General features: G+C 36.8%; 1 long non-coding RNA gene across 4 annotated transcripts in view; it reads right to left on the bottom strand.

Annotated features, from left to right (window-relative positions):
* The window catches only part of LOC139083837 (uncharacterized), a 189,447-nt gene extending 171,911 nt beyond the window's left edge, over positions 1-17,536 (bottom strand). For 2 of the 4 annotated variants that reach the window (XR_011540816.1, XR_011540815.1), the window contains exon 1: positions 17,402-17,519. This is a non-coding gene — a long non-coding RNA (uncharacterized lncRNA). Of the gene's footprint in view, positions 1-17,401 lie in introns of all 4 variants that reach the window. The other 2 variants (XR_011540812.1, XR_011540814.1) reach the window with 2 other exon arrangements.
* Between the last annotated feature and the right edge of the window lie 589 nt (positions 17,537-18,125).

Raw genomic sequence — 18,125 nt, 5'->3', positions numbered from 1 at the left:
GTTTCTTAATCAGCATGTAAATTTTAAGGTCATCCCAAAATCTAAAAATTCTTTCTAGGAAGTTAAGCTCTAAAGAAAGTGTTATCCAGCATGCAAATTGAGTCATAAAGTTGTGGGCAGACTTAAAGACAGACTTACTTTGACTGCTTGCTCCTAATGCTGGAACATAATTTGTATGATATCTCAAATGAGGTGACCATTTTTGCAAGCAAATGATTGAGATTTGGACTTGATCCATAGAAATTTATTTTTGTTGAGCATTTATATACAAGAATATAATTTTCAATGTACCTTAATTATCATTTTAGTTGCCATATAAATTGAACTACCATCAAGATTTGCAACAATGATCCAGCTATTCCACTGCTGGATATTTATCCAGAGAACTTGAAAACACAAAGACATACAGATACGTGCACCCCTATGTTCATTGCGGCATTATCCACAATAGCCAAGACTTGGAAGCAACCTAGGTGCCCATCAAGGGATGAGTGGATAAAGAAGACGTGGTATATATACACAATGGAATACTACTCAGCCATAAGAAATGATGAAATCCAGCCATTTGTGACAACATGGATAGACCTTGAGGGTATTATGCTAAGTGAAATAAGTCAGAGGAGAAAGTCAAGTACCATATGATCTCACTCATAAGGAGAAAATAAAAACAACAACAAACACACAGGAACAGAGGTTGGATTGATGGTTACCAGAGGGGAAGGGGGAAGAGTGGAGGGCAAAAGGGGGGATTAGGCACGTGTGTGTGGTAATGGATTATAATTAGTCTTTAGGTGGTGAACATGATGTAATCTACACAGAATTCAAATTATACTATGATGTACATCTGAAAGTTATGTAATGTTATAATCTAATGTTACTGCTATAAAAATCTTAAAAAATATTAATTAATTAATTAATCTTTTTACAGTTTGCTGACTAGGACTACCATAGAGAGTTTCTTTTTCTAATTTTAAAGACTATGATTCCAATATTTTATTTTCTATGTTATATGTACTGTAGGTTTTTGTAGACACCCTTTCTCTGCTTAAGGAAGTGAACTTTCATTTTCTGATTTGCTGTTAATTTTTGTCATGAAAGGGTATTACATTTTTTGAATGCTTTTTTTCATCCATTTTCATTCATCCATTGTCAGATGGTTTTATCTCTTTTATTTTATTTTTTTAAGTTTGGCGAATTATAAGACTTTCTATAATTAAACCAGATTTGCATTCCTGGGATATACCCACCTTGATCAAGATGCATTACATTTTAAAAAACTATAAAGCTGGATTCAATTTGTTAATATTTTGTTCAGAATTTTGCATCTATATTCATGAGTGAGATTGGCTGTATTTTCCTTTTCTATTGGGACCTTGTATGATTTCAATATCAAGATACACTAGCTTAATAAAATGTATTGAAAACTAAAAAGAAAAAAACAAACAAAAAAATTTGCAACAATGAGACCTAAATTTGAATCACATTCTTCTTCATTTTAGATGCTATTACTTCATGAAGAAAGAAAATCTGCCTCTTCCTTTGTTTTTCCTTTTTATTCTTTGGGTATTTGATCAAACATCATTATTCCACATCAGGACTGCCATGCTAGTCCACGTTAGACAGCTGTGCAGATTGGGGCATGAGTCACACCAATCAGATATCATGTCACATTATCCTAGACCTATGCAGAACTCTACCTTCATAACTGATTATGGCTACCCTCTTCATAGAGAGTAAATGGTAAAATTTGGTAGTTTTAATCCAAATCTCTCTTCAATGCCCATTTGCAGAAGGGAGGGACTATTTGGTGGTGTGCTGGAGCTGCCTCTAATTGTGAGAGTTGAATGTGCACGTCTTCCCAAGTCCATGTTCCACAACAATATGTTGGCAGCATGAAGTAGGCCTTGGAGGAAATACTTACACCATGGAAATCTGTCTGGAAAGATTACAAATCAAGGCTTTAAAATTTTTTTTTTCCCAGAAAGCTGGTTGTCAAACATTTACCAACACACCACTAGACTCTGTGTAATGGAGGCCTGGACAAATAGACTTTCTAGGTTGTATTGGGAAATTTCAGCTAAAAATATAGGTTCAGACCCTTTGCCTGGAAAGGCAAGATTTGAATGCTACTCCTAGCTCAATCCATAACAGATTGACTCACCAGAAGAAAGATGTAAGACAGTCGCAGTCATACCCTAAATTCAGGCAAGGGGCCAGTCATAAGGAAAGGCTAAACACCTGAAGCGTGCAAAAACCCTTTGTAAAGAAATCTTTGACAATCGCTGAAGAGAAGGAAACAAAAAGACATAATCTTCTCAGCCCCTTGCATAGACACATCTTAGCTCTTTTACTGAAAATATTCTGTATTTGTGAATTCCATCAACAAAATCTCAGATTTTCGATTTATGCCATAATAATCCGTATTGGCTTTAGCTGTCCTTATTCTCCAGTGTCATACCCCAGTACATTCTCTAACCTCTCAGGATCTCACCTACCAAAGGCACTGATGCAGCATGAAGTTAAAGAGAACCATTATCAATTATAACTAGAAAGCCTCAGAAGTTATAGAAATGTCAAAAAATGAAAAGTTCTACATTACATAATAAAAATCATTAAGAACACATTATATTGTCTGTAATGTACTTTCAGATATTTTTAGCATAAATTATGTGATATATATGATTTGTCCCTTTAAATTAACTTTAATCCTCACCAAGGAATGATTAGTTAATATCTAAAGTGAACTAATCCGAAGTCCACACTCCAGGCTTGGTTAGTCAGCATTTGAAAAACATTCCACATGCCAGAAGAAGCTACTGCAAGAACTTTTAACATCATCTAATCAAATACCAGAGTAACTATGTTAATTAATATAAGGGATGCTAAAATTAATTTTTCACTGGAGAAATGAGTAGTGTTCAAGATATGATTGGTTAGAAAAATTATATAGGCTCCTCCAGCTTCCTATGAAAAAAGTAAGAGACCGAAGCAAGCCCAGTAACCTAATCCTTTCATATTAGTACCATAAGTCTAGAACCCCATGTGGCCTCGTGTTTACCTCACTCAGCTGAAGATAGGGCTTTGTCTCCTAACCCAAATACAAGGCTGGCCAAGCCTGCCATCTGCATTGCAATTCTTTTCTAAAAGAAACCCATTTTTTTTCTCCTGGTCATCCAACTATCCTACATTTACCAGACCACCCTATAATTAGGTGAAGCCACGTGAGTTGCTTTTGCCTAATGCACAATGTGGGCAGAACCACTAAGTAGAAGAAGCCTAAGTCTTTGAATGACTACATGGAGCAAACCTACCACCTCTAGTGATCTTCACTGGCTGTGATCTAAATGAGATATAAACCATTATTATATTTAGCCATGGAAGCTTGGAGTTATGTTACCTTACAGTAATTAGCTTACTTGGACTAATGCAGTCGGTAAGAATATTGAAAAAGAAACTTTGAGGGAAAAACATCTAAGGCAATTCATGTCTGCAATAAGTATACAAAGATTTTGCTATTATAAGTGTCTAGATTCAATGCCTCAGGAAAGAAAGAACATTTAATATTGAATGTGGCTAATTCAAAGATATAAAACTTGGTAATCCCTATCAAACCGTCTGGATGGCTCTTCAGATGCCAATAAATAGAAAGTCTAGGTATTAGGTAAGAAAGTGCCAATATTCTCCTATCCCACAGCTAATTCTTTCTTTTTATCCTCCTAGAAAAATGCAATAGGAATTCAGCACAAATTTAAAACAGGTGAGTAATATTCAAATGAAATACAAAATAAGGTGAAAATTAGCATCTGTTATTTTCAGTCAAAAAATCACAGGTACTCTTTTGGAATAACACATCATCATTGCTTGTTCATTTTTCTTTTCTCTCAAAGAAGATCCCAAAAAATATCATCAATGAAATGATTTGGTTGAACTGTTTCGTTAAAATACTGACGTCATTAATGGAATAAGAAACTTTACTCAATAAAATATTTCTGTTGTGTAAAATCTGATGTGCAGTTGTCTTTAAGGTATAATCCACAGTGTTTAAGAGCAATTTGCACCTCAAAGGATTGCTCCCCTAGACCTCAAAGCACAAGGAGAACAAGACCAATTGAGTTATAGTCGGCCATTACTTTCTGAGCACTTTCAAATTACATTATTTTATTTCCATTAAGTATATTTCTCTGTGGCTCATTTAACTATATTTTATTTTAGCATAGTTTTAGATTTACAGAAAAGTTGCAAAGTCAGTACAAGGATTTCTATATAACTTTTGCCCAGTTTCCCCTATTGTTACTGTCCTACATCACCAAGGTCCAGTTGGTACAACTAAGAAACCAACATTGGCACATTACTATTAACTGAAATCAACAGTTTATTCAGATTTCATCAATTTTTTTCCTCAATGTCCTTTTTTTGTTATGGGATCTTATCCAGGGCACCACGTTAGATTTAGTCACTGTGTCTTCCTAGTCTCCTCTAGTCTGTGACAGTTTGTCAGACTTTCTTTGTCATTGATGATCAGACAATTTGGAGAAGCACTGATCAAAGTTTTTGCAGAAACTCAGTTTGGGTTTGTTCAACGTCTTTCTCGTGTTTATACTGGAGTCATGAGTTTGGGGGAGGAAGACCATAGAAGTAAGGTACCATTCTCATCATATCATGTCAAGAGAACATGCTATCAACTTGACTTAGCACTGATGACAAGAACCTTGATCACCTGGATGAGGTAGTGTTTGCCAGCTCTCTCTACTATAAAGTTATCCCAATACCCAACCCTCTCTATATTCTACTCTTTGGAAACAAGTCATTAAGCACAGCCCACACTCAACAGGGCTGGAGTAGGGGGATGAGGGAAGGTGAAGAGGAGCTAAGTTCCACCTCTTGAGGTGAGGGATACCTACATAAATTTATCTGGAATTCTTCTGTAAGGAAGAGTAATCTCTTCTCTTCCATTTCTGTATTCATTCAATCATTTATTGATGTCAGTATGGACTCATGGATATTTACTTTGTACCTTAAATTATAGTCCAATATACTTTATTTAGTTTATTGCTAAAATTGTTCCAGCTTTGGCCATTGGAGTACTCATTTTACTTTTGAAAATGTACATTTCTATAAACAAGTACCTGTGAAGGTTGAAGAAGTTCCAAAGTTTCATTTTTAGAAATAACCCAAAAAAAAGAAAATTCCGTTTGATATGAAATGCATCTTTATGAAATCAGAGTGAGCAACTGATAAAGCAAGAGCGATTTTTTAAAATATTTTGTGTCCATACTAAGAAGGGACAAATAAATCCTTGAACATTTTATCTTTGATAATTATTACAATTGGAAAAAATACATGAAAATTTCTGAGGATAAGTTGCATATTGCTGCAAAAAAAAATACTTTTCTAGAGTGATTTTATCCAAAAGTAGTGTATCAATGATGTATATTTTATGTCATTAAGAAGAGAATGCAACAGAATTTGGAGGAGGGGGGATGTTAAGTACAATATTTAAATAGAAGGGCATCATTTTTCAAAGTGTTTTTCACACTGCCTTCACAACCCATTAGTGGGCCATGAAACCAATTTAGTGCATCTCAATCAGCATTTTTTTCAAAATTAAGAAAATTCTAATAGATATTAGAAAAGAAATATCAAAATACACGTGTTAGGGACATACAGAGAAACAGAACCAATAGGGTGTACACATGTGTGTGTGTATATTTATAGATGTCTCTATGGGGCCAGCCCAATGGCACAGCGGTTAAGTTCACATGTTCCACTTCAGCAGCCCGGGTTTCACCAGTTGGGATCCTGGGTGCGGACATGGCACTGCTTGGCACGCCATGCTGTGGTAGGTGTCCCACATATAAAGTAGAGGAAGATGGGCATGGATGTTAGCTCAGGGCCAGTCTTCTTCAGTGAAAAGAGGAGGATTGGCAGCAGTTAGCTCAGGGCTAATCTTCCTCAAAAAAAAAAATATATACATATAGATGTCTCTATATATGTATTCAAATCTATATCTGTCTTTATCTATCTATAGCTATATCTGTATCTATACTGAGAGAGACAGATTTAGTTTAAATTGGCTCACGCAACTATAGAGGCCGACAAGTTCAAAATCCTCAGGGTAGGCCACTGGCTGGGAGACCCAGAAGTCGGAGTTGCAGCTCAAGTCCAAACCCATTCTGCTGGCAAATTTTCCTCTTCCTTAGCAAAAGAAAGTTATTTTGCCCTTAAGGGCTTCAACCTTTTAGATGGGGCCTACCACATTATAGAGGATAACCTGCTTTACTCAGTCGCCAATTTAAATATTAATCTCATTCAAAAAACACCTTCACAGAAATATCCAGAAGAATATTTGGCCAAAGATTTGGGTAGCTAGCCAAGTTGACACACAAAATTTACCATATCACGTGATAAGAGAAAGTGTTTTTCATGAAACTTTTTCTTTCCTAGGTCGTGGATAGGGGATCATGTTTTATCTTAACGTTACTAGGTTCAGTGCCTAGCCCCATGTCTTGTACAGGGTGAAAATCCAATGAATAGTTGTTAAACTAAATTATATCCATAGACAGGAATAATAATGGCTGTTATTTTTGAGTAACTTCTACTGGTGACATTTTATGTACATTTTCTCATATTCTTGCAATGATTCTGCAAAGCAAGAATTATCATTTTATAAATCAGAAACTGATACTTAAAGAAGTTAGTTAACTTGCCTATGGTTATACAGCTGGTAAACTATAGAAATTCAAACTCAAGTCTGTACGTCTTCAAAGCAAATTTTCTTCCCTCTATATCCGGAATAGCAAGTAGATCTTGACTCCTGTGCCGATTCTAGTTGATTTTGTTGAGAAGTAAGAGTTTCCATGTGGGCTCAGCAGAGAAGGAAACCTTGTCAGGCAAGGAGTATAAGTTGTGCACATTTGACATCTTGGCTCAACATTGTGTTGTGTTACAAAAAATGACATGCAAGATGGAGTGAGCAATTTACCCAAGGTCATTGTCTAATATGATTAGGAGAGAATTTAAAATTAACAATTTTTAGCACTAAATATAAAATTGCACTGTTTATTTCTTCCAGGATCTCATCAGCACTTCATGCAAGTAGTTTAACTGGGTGTAGGCAGACAAGATTGAGAAATAGACCTTGCCTGGCAAAGGACAAGGAAGATAAAATAATATTTTTGTGTTTTTTCTTTAAAGTCATTACAGTGTCTTTTGCGCACAGTCCTTTCTTTATACATAGAAGCTTAACTCTAATGCTCTTTGTGGACTCTGTTTCAAGACTAACTTATAAAAAGATTATTTTAGTAGTTCAGCAGAAAAAGTAATACCTGTGCATGGGATCTAAGACATACCCACCTTATCTCAAATTCAATTCCACAATAAGTTACTAGGATAATTCTTTCGAGCCCTATGAGATTTTTCTCCCCTCCCTTTGTTAGACCATAAGAATTGATATCAATTCCATCCTGCGTATGTTATCCTAAGGTTTTCTTATAAATGTGAGAGAACCACTGTAGTTTCCCAGGAGAAAGAGGGTTCCTGCAGCCACACTTTTATCTTTTTCTTGTACATTTCTATTCTGTGCCATGAAAGAATTTGGTCATGTTCTCTTATACAAAATGTGAGACTGACTTTAGATGTGTGCGTGGCAGGACTGCCTTTCTCTTTGATAATCACAGAACTTTGTAGGCAAACTTACTCACCCCTTGAAATCTTCCAAGGCAAGATTTTCAAAACACATATTAAAATCCATGTAATGCATTATTATCCAAACAGTGATAGCCAAGGAAAGAATATTGGCTGAATTCTCCAAAGATCTCCAAATTTTCAAATATCGGTCACTAGAGTGGCCACTTCCACCAATTGAGAGTTTACTCAATGAGCACCTCTGGTTTAACAATCCGTCTCAGGTGAACCATGCAGATGGCGCTTTTATATAAAAAGACAAAATCTTTTGTTTCTCCATCAATACTTACCTATGATATGAAATGTGAAAGTATTATTGAAATTAATATAACTGTCCCTTAGGAATCTTACTTCACTATTTTCTATTTCATTCCCTTTAGGAAATCTTACCACAAAACAAACAGATTCAACAGACAAACAAGAAAAGAGTTGGGTGCCAGCTGAGTCAGTAACAGTGTTGTTAAGTGACAGAGAACAGGCAATGTTTCCCCATGTGTATCTGTTTACGCAGGTCCCTGAATCAGCCTGAATATGCCAAGAGAGCCAAGAGGTGGTGATTTATTTTGGAACATCATCCTGTGGTTCCAAAATTTTCTATCTCCTGTGTACTCTTTTTCACAAACATATAAAAGAAAAAGGGGAGGGCATTGTCAACTTCATTGGATTTATTAATAAAACAAAAATATGAACAAAAGTGGTGTCCAAAAGTTAAGATCCTTATCAGATGACCTACACACAAGTGATTGAGAAATTATCATCTGAGATATTTGAAACAAGACTGCACAGAGCTATTGTGAAATAATTGGCAAGACCAAATAGGTAGAGAGGAGTTGGGTAGAGTGTTCTGTTTGTTCATTTGGGGCTAATACCTACTTTGTAATTCTGATTCGACCTTCCTAAATCAAGATACGGAAATAGTATAGCCATGCTAATAGTGGATAACTCTTTAAAGTTAAGAAAAAAAAGTTAAGGCACTGAATGGGTGACAGAGTGGTTAAGTTCACCCACTCCACTTCAGTGGCCCAGGCACTGTTTCAAATCCCAGGTTCAGACATATGCACCGCTTACTGAGCCATGCTGTGGCAGGCATCCCACATATGAAATAGAGGAAGGTGGGCACAGATGTTAGCTCAGGGCTAATCTTCCTCAAAAAAAAAAAGCAAGTTAAACTTACTTATTGTCTCATTTGAAAAATCACAGCTGTTTTATGAAATAGCTATAGATAAGGTTACCATTATTGTGCCCATTTTATAAAGTTCAAAGAAGTTAAATGGTTAGTTCAAGATTACAAAACTCTCCTTTCTTCCAATTGCGTGCTTTTTCGATTATACCTCAAAGTCACTCAAAAACCTATGTAGCAGATTTTCTAACTTCCAAATACTTTTGGTACTTGTGTCACACTAGGTGAACCACAAGCATTTTTACTTAGTAGAATTTCCTACACTGCAATGAGAATGCAGATGGGGAGCACCAACTCAGATGAAAGAATGATTACCTAGAGGACATAACCTCTGAGCTGAGTCTCAGAGCACGTGTAGGAGTCAGTGAAAGGAGGAAGTAGGGGAGGACTAGGGAGAGACACAGTCTAAGTGGATGAAGTGACACCTATAAAGGCATGTGTGGGCATGTGTGTATGAGAGACAATGGCTCGTTTAGGGCCTTACAATTATGGACAGAGAGATGAATACCAAAGAACAATGTTTCTTTTCACAGCATCTGTCTGTCCTACAGGGCTTATGCTGTCCTCTGTGTGTGCCTCACCTCCTGCCATTAGACAAGCTCCCAGGGGACAAAGATCCCGCCCCTCACATCTTAATATCCCACAAAACACCTCACATGTTCAGGCACTCAGTCAATTTGAATAGGTAAATGAGCAATTTAACAATTTCTGTGATTGTTACTCACAGTCACAATGTGGTATGGTGTGATTAAACAAATCATTAACTTCACGAAGTCTGTTTTCTCACCCAGTGTATAAGGGTAATATAGTACTTACCTGGTATCCCTAATATGACATTTAAATAAGGAAATGCCTGTAGAGATATTGGTATCATGCACAGAACACAAGAGCTCAATAAATCTCATCTGGTTCTTCTTGTTCTTACTGGTGCAAGTGGTCTGTTTAAGTTCAAGGCAGGATTCAATGCAAACTGATAAATCACCACTCAAAATAGAAACCAACATGGGAAACTTCATCTGATGTAATGAGTTTCCTCCAGTCCCTCTTCCCACCTCTCTACAACCTTGGAAGATGCCGCTTTTTGGACATCTTTTCAGCACGAATAAAAAATAAAATGAGGTCGGACACAAGCTGTCACCTGACCTCTTTACACACCATGCCCAGGTCAGAAATGAAGAAAGTTTTAGGTTTGCAAGAAGAATTATCAATAGGGAGAGCAACTAAGAAGGATTCGTTCCCTCTACTACAGAAGCAAGTGTATTACTCAGTATTCTTCTATGCAAGCATGGAAAATACTTCGTTAGTGGTGAAAAGTAAATTACGTATATATATAAAATAAAAATAAATATATATATTTATAAATTTGTCCTTATTTTTAAACTTCAAAGTCCTAAGCTAGTCAGAATCTTAACTAGTAGGAAATGAGCCTTGATGAAAATAAAATATATTCATTTTATTTTTGAACTTCTATAGTATTCACTGATCTTGTTTCTCTGGGACATGTAAAGATATTATTTTAATATTAATAGCTTACATTTATTGAGTTTTTACTATATATCATCTCATTTTATCCTCATAATGACTCTATGAGGAAGGTACTATTATTGATCTCATTTGCAGATAAGGAGACTGAGGCTCAAGAGATTAATTTGCTCAAAGTCCCACAGAAAATTGCAGGCTGGGATTTAAGTCCAGCTCTATCTCATTCTAAACCTAGTACTTTTAATCACCACCCTCTAGTAGTGTTAGTGCCGCCTAAATAGCTGAGATAAATACAGCCAATGGTTAACACAGGTTAGCACAAGGGAAGCCATCTTATAGAGGGGAACTATATTGGGACTATAACAAGACACCCCCTTTTCCTTATTAACAATGCTGTAGTTTGCACGTAGCTTAGAGAGGTACACATCTGCTTGCTCTGCTATTTTTGTAGCCTTGTCTTATACATAGACCTCCCTATTCTGATAAGGCAATAACTCTATTCTTTCAGCTTTCCCAGGGATCTAACGACCTTCAGGAAAAAACCTCTGCTATTGTCTGTCACCAGTGAAGAGAGAAAGGGATGCTCTGTAGTCTCAAGGACTACAACTCCAGATGGCCAACAACCTAAGACACCTCTTTTTCAGCCCATTTGCCCTATAAAACTCCTTAAAAAGTTTGTAGTTTTAAGATGATTCTTTAGGACCTGAATTCACCATCTTCCACCTTGCTGGCAAGCTGTAATACAAAGACCATTTCTCTCTTACCGACTTGCCTCCTGACTGTTGGCTTGTCTGCAGTGAGTAGAAGACCCCCTTTGGTCGTTACACTAGTAGAACTATCAATGAGTGAATAAATAAACAATACATGAATGAATGAAGAATGAAGAAGTCTGACATAATTGATCCTTCTTTTTTGACTGACATTATTCTTCTGAAAGTCTAATTATGTAAATCATATTTTTTTTCCTCTTACAAAGGTAACTGCCTAAGGCTGTTGCTTCAATATGATCATGATGTAGTAGGCATGATAATATGATCAGCTGAACCTTAAGAAAATTGACTCCAATTGAACCAGCATTAGCTGGGCAAAGGCCATTGATTTCCCATGGGCCTCAAAGATTCTAGGTAAGGAGCTCTTCCTATTTTAGTGCACAAGCAAGTCATAAATACTCCTCTCCACAAGGATACAATCATCTCAACACTTCAGGCATTCTATTATCAATCACTTCTCCTTCAACGAAATGCCATTTGTATGCTAATTTAGACTTTCTAAGATCTATGCCCATAGCAAGCTCTCTAAACCACAGAGGGGGAGGGGTCTGTGGTCTTTTAAGAGTTCACTTGCAAATGACACCAATGTGTTCTTGGGGAAAGAAGCCAAACAGAGCTTAGAGTTTGTACATTTCTTTCAGATACCCTGTATGCAAAAAAAGAAGAAAGGATCAGGGATTCTTTCTACCTGTGTATCTGAAACAGTCGGGATTGTGTGTGTCTTTTGCACTAATACAAAAATCCTTTCTGGAACACATAACTTTAAATTTGAATACTTTCTCTTCTGTATCAAGTATATTAAAAATTTCCTTGTGAATGTTGATTTCCACTTCCCACCTCCTAGTTCCGCCTCAAAAAAATTTAGAGTAGGTTGAGTCTCATCCCAGCAATGAGACAAAAAGGATAAGGATATTCTGGAGGGTGGGGAGAATGCTGGCTCTCTTACTTTACCAGACTGTCATGTTAGACAGCCCCAGAGTGCGCTATTCACATTGTACTCTGTATGGATAATACCCTACTTGGTTATGGGCTCTCCCACTCCCCACCACCCCTTCCTCCCCAGCAAAGCCCTCTTTGTGGTTGGCATATGCAGTCAGTGTTACCAAACCAGGTTTGTTTTTGCCCATCGCCCAGAAAGCCAAACACTGAAATGATGAGATTGCAGCAGAGAGAGTTTAATCACAAGGCAGCCAAGTGAGGAAATGGGAGAATGAGTCTCAAATCTGCCTCCCCAAAAATGAGGACTCAGGGATATTTATGGGTAATGAGGCAAGGTGGTCTGAAATGTAGAGATAGATGCTTGGAGGAGAAGAGAGATGATCTGTGAAAGCATAGTGAGACTTCAAGCCTCTTCGCAGGACGCATGTTCACAAAATAACAGCGTTAGCATGATCTGAGGGTGGAGTTTCTAGCCTCTTGACAGCGAGGGGTCACTTATGGGACATCTGCATGGGCCCAGTTGATGGGTTGGTGGTCTCAGCTGGCCTGAAGTGGACAAGGGGTTCTAATTCCTGAAAAACAGCTCAAACTTATTACCATGGTGACGGAGGCTCCAGGGGAGATGTTATCTATAGGAACCTAGCAGGAGTGTATAGCACATTGCCGAAACAGCAGTTAACAGTGGGCGGGGGAACAACTAGAAGGTATACTCAGTAATTGCAAAAAGTAAAAAGGAACTTTAGTTACTAGCTACTTAATCATCAATGGCTGTTTCCGGTTTCAACATCATGTGTGGTTGGTCCACCTCTAGCTCCACTCCTATGAGCCATATGATCTTGGGCCATGTGACCTTGGTGTCATTGCTGCAATGAGACTTAAAGTCCTTTTGCTTCGGGTTCCTGACTAAAATGAGGACAAGAATGGCATCTACCTCTTAGGGTTGTTAAGTGGTAAATGAGGTGAGGCATGTGAAGTGTCTGGCCCTCAGAAGAGTCAATGAATGTTAGCTCGTTTACTGCTATTATCATGATGTCAGCTGGCATCCACTTGCCCAACTGCCAAATACTCAAAGCACGGAGAGGTCTTGCTATCCTCTAGTGAAGATAAACGGAGATGTTAGTTAGCTCACAGTGCTCTAATAAATTATGCGATCCATCCCTTTATTTTTGGGTGAGTAAACTGAGACACGAAAATGACAAGAAATGCCCTAAACTGCACCACTGGTTACCGAAGAACTGGAGATAAGAACTGAGATCCCCTGCCTCTCAGTCTAGTACATTTTTCATTGCATCCAACATTTGATTAAATTTCCATGGCACTAGCAGTCTTCAGCTATCTAGTCTTCAATCATGAACAATTTCAATCAGGCACATGTATCTGGATGATTATAATCAGCTGCTAAGAAACAAAGTCCTGATTGATCAATTCATTTTCACCCTCTTCTCCCTAATATTGAATTAATGAGACAAACACAGCAGTGAAAGGCAAAAAGGGCCTTGTTCCTGAGGAAGAGAGTTTAGTACGGGACAGCTCTCCCAGGTCCCTCATGTACAAGGCTCACTGGAAGCTGTGCCCCAACTTTCCTGAAGCCAGAAAGAGGGAAATGAACCTCTCAGCCTGGGGATTGTCTCCTTCAGAGTGGTGTAGTATGGGTTTCTCTTTGCCAGGATTACTCCCATTCACCCTGGCTTGCTCCATCTAAATCCCACTCCTCTAGAGAGGTTTTTTCCCCAACCTCTAGACTACATTCATCCCCACCCCACCTCTTAGGATCCCACAGCCTCCTGAGTGAATAAGCAGTGCTGTCTAAAGCATCGTGTACGGGGACATTTTTTGGAGGCGGTCATATTACCAATTGTATTTTCAGATTATTTTCCCTTTCGATATTTCACCAAAGAATTATGGTGACTCTCTGGTCACTGACATTAGTGTGGAAAAAAGTCTAAATTTGTATTCTACTATTCTTTATCTAAGCCCTTAAAATGGATGTAAGCACACTAACATTCATCCTTTGTTTCTAATATAAATGTTTCTAAGTATAAATTTCTCTCAAAGCTGGGTAAAATATCCTATACAGACATTCTTTTTGAGCTTACACAGAACAATTATGAAAATTGACTTTGTGCTAAGCCATAAAGGAACTCATTGAATTTCAAAGGATTAATTCTTTTTTAACCATAATGCAATTAAGGTGAAAATCACTGATCGGCAACTAGAGCAACCCCAAATATTTCAAAATTTCTAAAATATTCATACGTATTCTCCAATTGCTGAACACAATGTTCTATATACAGCATATCATTAGATCCAGCTTGTTATTGAATTGACCAAATTTTTTTATGTTTGTTCCAATAAATTTGTCTGTTTGAGCTATCAATTACTGAGAGAAATATTAAAACTTCTCACTATGATGGTAGATGTGTCATTTTCCCCCTACAGTTCTGTCAATTTTGGGTTTATATATTTTAAGCCTATGTTATTACATACTTACAGTTTTAAATTGTTTATCAATCTTGAGAATTGATTATTTTATCAATATGAAGTGACCATCTTTATTTCTAGTAAGGCTTTTCCTTTCAAGTCTATTTTGTTTGATGTTATAAAGGTAACGCCATATTTATTTTTCTTGGAATTTGCTTGACATAATTTTCCATTCTCTTACTTTCAACCATTCTGAGTCTTTTAATTTTAGCTGTGTCTCTTATAAACAGAGATAGCTAGATTTTTTTTTAAACATCCACTAGGACTGTCTTTGACTTTTTAATAAACTTTTGAAGTAATTTTAGATTTACAGAAAAGTTGCCAACATAAGTTTCCATATATGCTTTACCCTACTTCCCTTCATGTTAACATGTTACATAAATATTGTACATTTCTCAGAACTAAGAAATCAATGTTAATAGAGTACTATTAACTAAATTTACAGCCTGTATTTGCATTTCACTAGTTTTTCTACTAATATCCTTTTCCTGTTTCAGAATACTATATTGCATTTAGTATCTTTGTCTTTTAATTAGATTTTAGTTCTTTTTCACTTTTTGTGATTTGTAATAATCTTAAAATTATTCCCACCACCTTATCTTATGCTATTTGCACTGGTTTTGCTACTTCCTTTTCTCCTCTTAGATTTCTATTCTATTAGTTAAATTCATTTGACTCATTCCCTTTGTCCCCAACTAGTGTGGAATTTATGTAAGTGATTTTCTACTCTTTTAGTGGTTGTCCCAGAAATTTCATGAGGCATAGTTGATAAATCTAAAGTTAATCAATGTTAACTTCAGTCACATCCCTTCCAAAATATACGTTAATATTTCCATGAATTCTAATTGTCTTGTTTTAAGCCCATGAGACATCATTGTTGTTTTATATATAGTGTTTGTTTAGACGTAGAAACATCTTAAATTTTTCTTTATATCAGGTCACCTTTCATTTAAGATCCCATCTTCCATCTGGGATTTTTTGCTTATATTTGAAATAATTCCTTTGGTAGGGCTCTGTTGATGATAAAATGCCTCAATTTTTCTTAAAAATGGCTTTACTATACATTTGTCCCTGAAATGTAGGTTTATGGGATGTAAAATTCTAGATTTGCTGCCCTTTTTTCTCAGTTCTTTCAAGATATTATTTCCCTGGCTTCTCCCTTCCCTCCCTGCTGTTGAGAAGCCTGCTGTTGGACTGACTGTTCCTTTGCAGGTAATCTGTCTTTTCTCTCTGACTGCATGTAAGATCATCTCTTTTTCTTTGGTGTTCCATAGTTCCACTATCAAATGTTTAGAGATGTATTTCTTTTTATTTAACCTGTTTGGAATTTTTTTTCTTTGTATTTTTAAATTCTTTATATTTAAAGTTATTTAAAATCTTTCAAATTCTCAGATATAATTGCTTCCAATTTTGCCTCTCACCCATTCCGTTATTTTATTTTGCACTTCCAATTAGATGTGTGTTAGAACTTCTTACTCTGCCCTCCACACCTCTCTTCTTCTCTTTTACATTTTCTACCTATTGCTTTGTGCAGCTTTAGGGTCGTTTTTCATATTTTTCATTCATTAATTCTTTCTTCAGTTGTATATCATTTAATCTTTATTCCTTAAATGTTTAAATTTCAATTACTTTTTTATATCTAGAAGTCTATTTGATTCCTTTTCAAGCATTTTTTGGTCACATTTTATGGCCTCCTAAACTTTACTCATGTTATTCCTACTTTTTATTTATCAAAAGAAGTTAAACCTATAAATATTATATTCCCCAAATGGTAATTCCCATATCCGAAGTAAATGCAGATCTGCCTCTACTGACTGGTTTTGTGTGTGTTTCGGTTTGTTTTGCTATAAGTTAACATTCCTGTGAAGCTTATCAGTTCAAAATCTTCAAGACCTGGTTGAAGGTGCACTCATCTGGAGAAGCTTTTCCTTTGCCTCAATTTGGAGTCACTTTAAAATTAAACTTTGGCCTGAAATTTTTTGAACTGCCTCAAGTAATATGAACTTAGACTGTGAATTGGCCATAAGAAAACAGGCCCATAGCTAAGAAATTTCAGGAGAGATTCTTTTTTTTCTTCCACTCGAAACTGAGATGGTGACAGATAAGTTTTCTTGATGTTCATTTCTGGTAATAACTCTTTTCATCCTTTCCCTGTAGTGATAGTCGTTTTGGATTCTCAGTTTTATACAGGGAGTGGAGGGCGGGAAGGGTCTTATTTTAGACTCATCATCTTGGGTGGGCTCTGTATTTGTTTCCTGCCCCTTGCACCCTGCATAGCCATCAAACCAGGAAGTCAAGGTTACCAAGTTTGGCAGATGTCACCAGGATGAAAGCCAACTTCAGAACTAGTTTAAGTTTCTGGAACTCCATGTTTACTTCACTGGAATCTAAGGATTCCTCACTGTCTTGCTGCCTCATCAATCATATTTTAAATATCTTATCCATCATTTTTAGTTCTTGTCAGTGGATCTGTGCTTAGCGTATCAGATTGAGATAGACTTAAAAATAGACATCAAGAAAACTTAAACACTATAGGCTCACGACAGAACCTTTTCTAAGCTTCACCACCTCCCAAAATCAGTATCTGGAAGTTGAATTATAGTTTGTGATAAAATTCCATGCATAATTGATGGAATGTCAAATCTACTAGATTACTCTGTGACCAATTATTAAGCTTATCAATTTATTAAAATATTGCATCACTGTATTAGTTTTTTAGGACTTCTGTAACAACTTACCGCAAACTGAGCGGCTTAAAATAGCAGAAATTTATTCTCTCATAGCTCAGGAGGCTAGAAGTCTGAAATAAATATATTGTAAGGGTTGGTCCCTTCTAGACGCACTGAGGGAAAAATTGGTCCCATACCTTTCACCTGGCTTTTGGTGGCTCTCGACAATCCTTGACATTCCTTGGCTTGTAGCTACTTCGCTTTCGCTTCAATCTTGCCTCCATCCTCACATGGCTTCTTCTCTCTGTCTCTCTCTGATTAGGCCCGCCCTAATCCAGTATGACCTCATCTTAACCAAATATATCCGCAAAGACTCTACTTCTAAATAAGGTCACATTCTGAGGTTCCCAGGGACATGAATGTCCCAAGCAACATGATACAACCTTCTAAAATTACCTTGAGCTTTCTTCCAAAGATAAAGTTCCCATGTGACTTGGGAAAACAAATTTATATTGCATAATATCACAACATAATTATTGCCCTAACATCATTTCCCTTTATCTTGCAGCATCAGTCATGGTTCACTGTCATCTCTTTTATTTAGGATGAGTCTATGTGTTTCTAAGATCTCCTTTAAGGGTTCTGTAGCCCAGAGTCCATCACTCTTTTCTTTCTACCACCTGAATTCAACTTTCTAGACAAGCTGACAGCTCCAAATTCTTAAAATGACCCATAAGAACGTAACAAACCATAGAAATTTTATTGAAACTTTCAAGGTACAGCAAGGCAAGCCAGGTCCGTTAAACTTCAGCAACAAACTTCATCTACCAAGGAAATTCCGTGGTCTGGCTCCAACCTAACTCTCCAGCCATATCTCATGCCAAAATTATTCCCCTGCCCACTCTCTGGCTCTTGCATTCT

Source organism: Equus przewalskii, chromosome 6 (genome assembly GCF_037783145.1).
Source record: "Equus przewalskii isolate Varuska chromosome 6, EquPr2, whole genome shotgun sequence".
NCBI classification, from domain to species: Eukaryota; Metazoa; Chordata; class Mammalia; order Perissodactyla; family Equidae; genus Equus; species Equus przewalskii.
The sequence above is the reverse complement of the archived record's forward strand: the minus strand, read 5'-3'. Positions and strand labels throughout refer to the sequence as shown.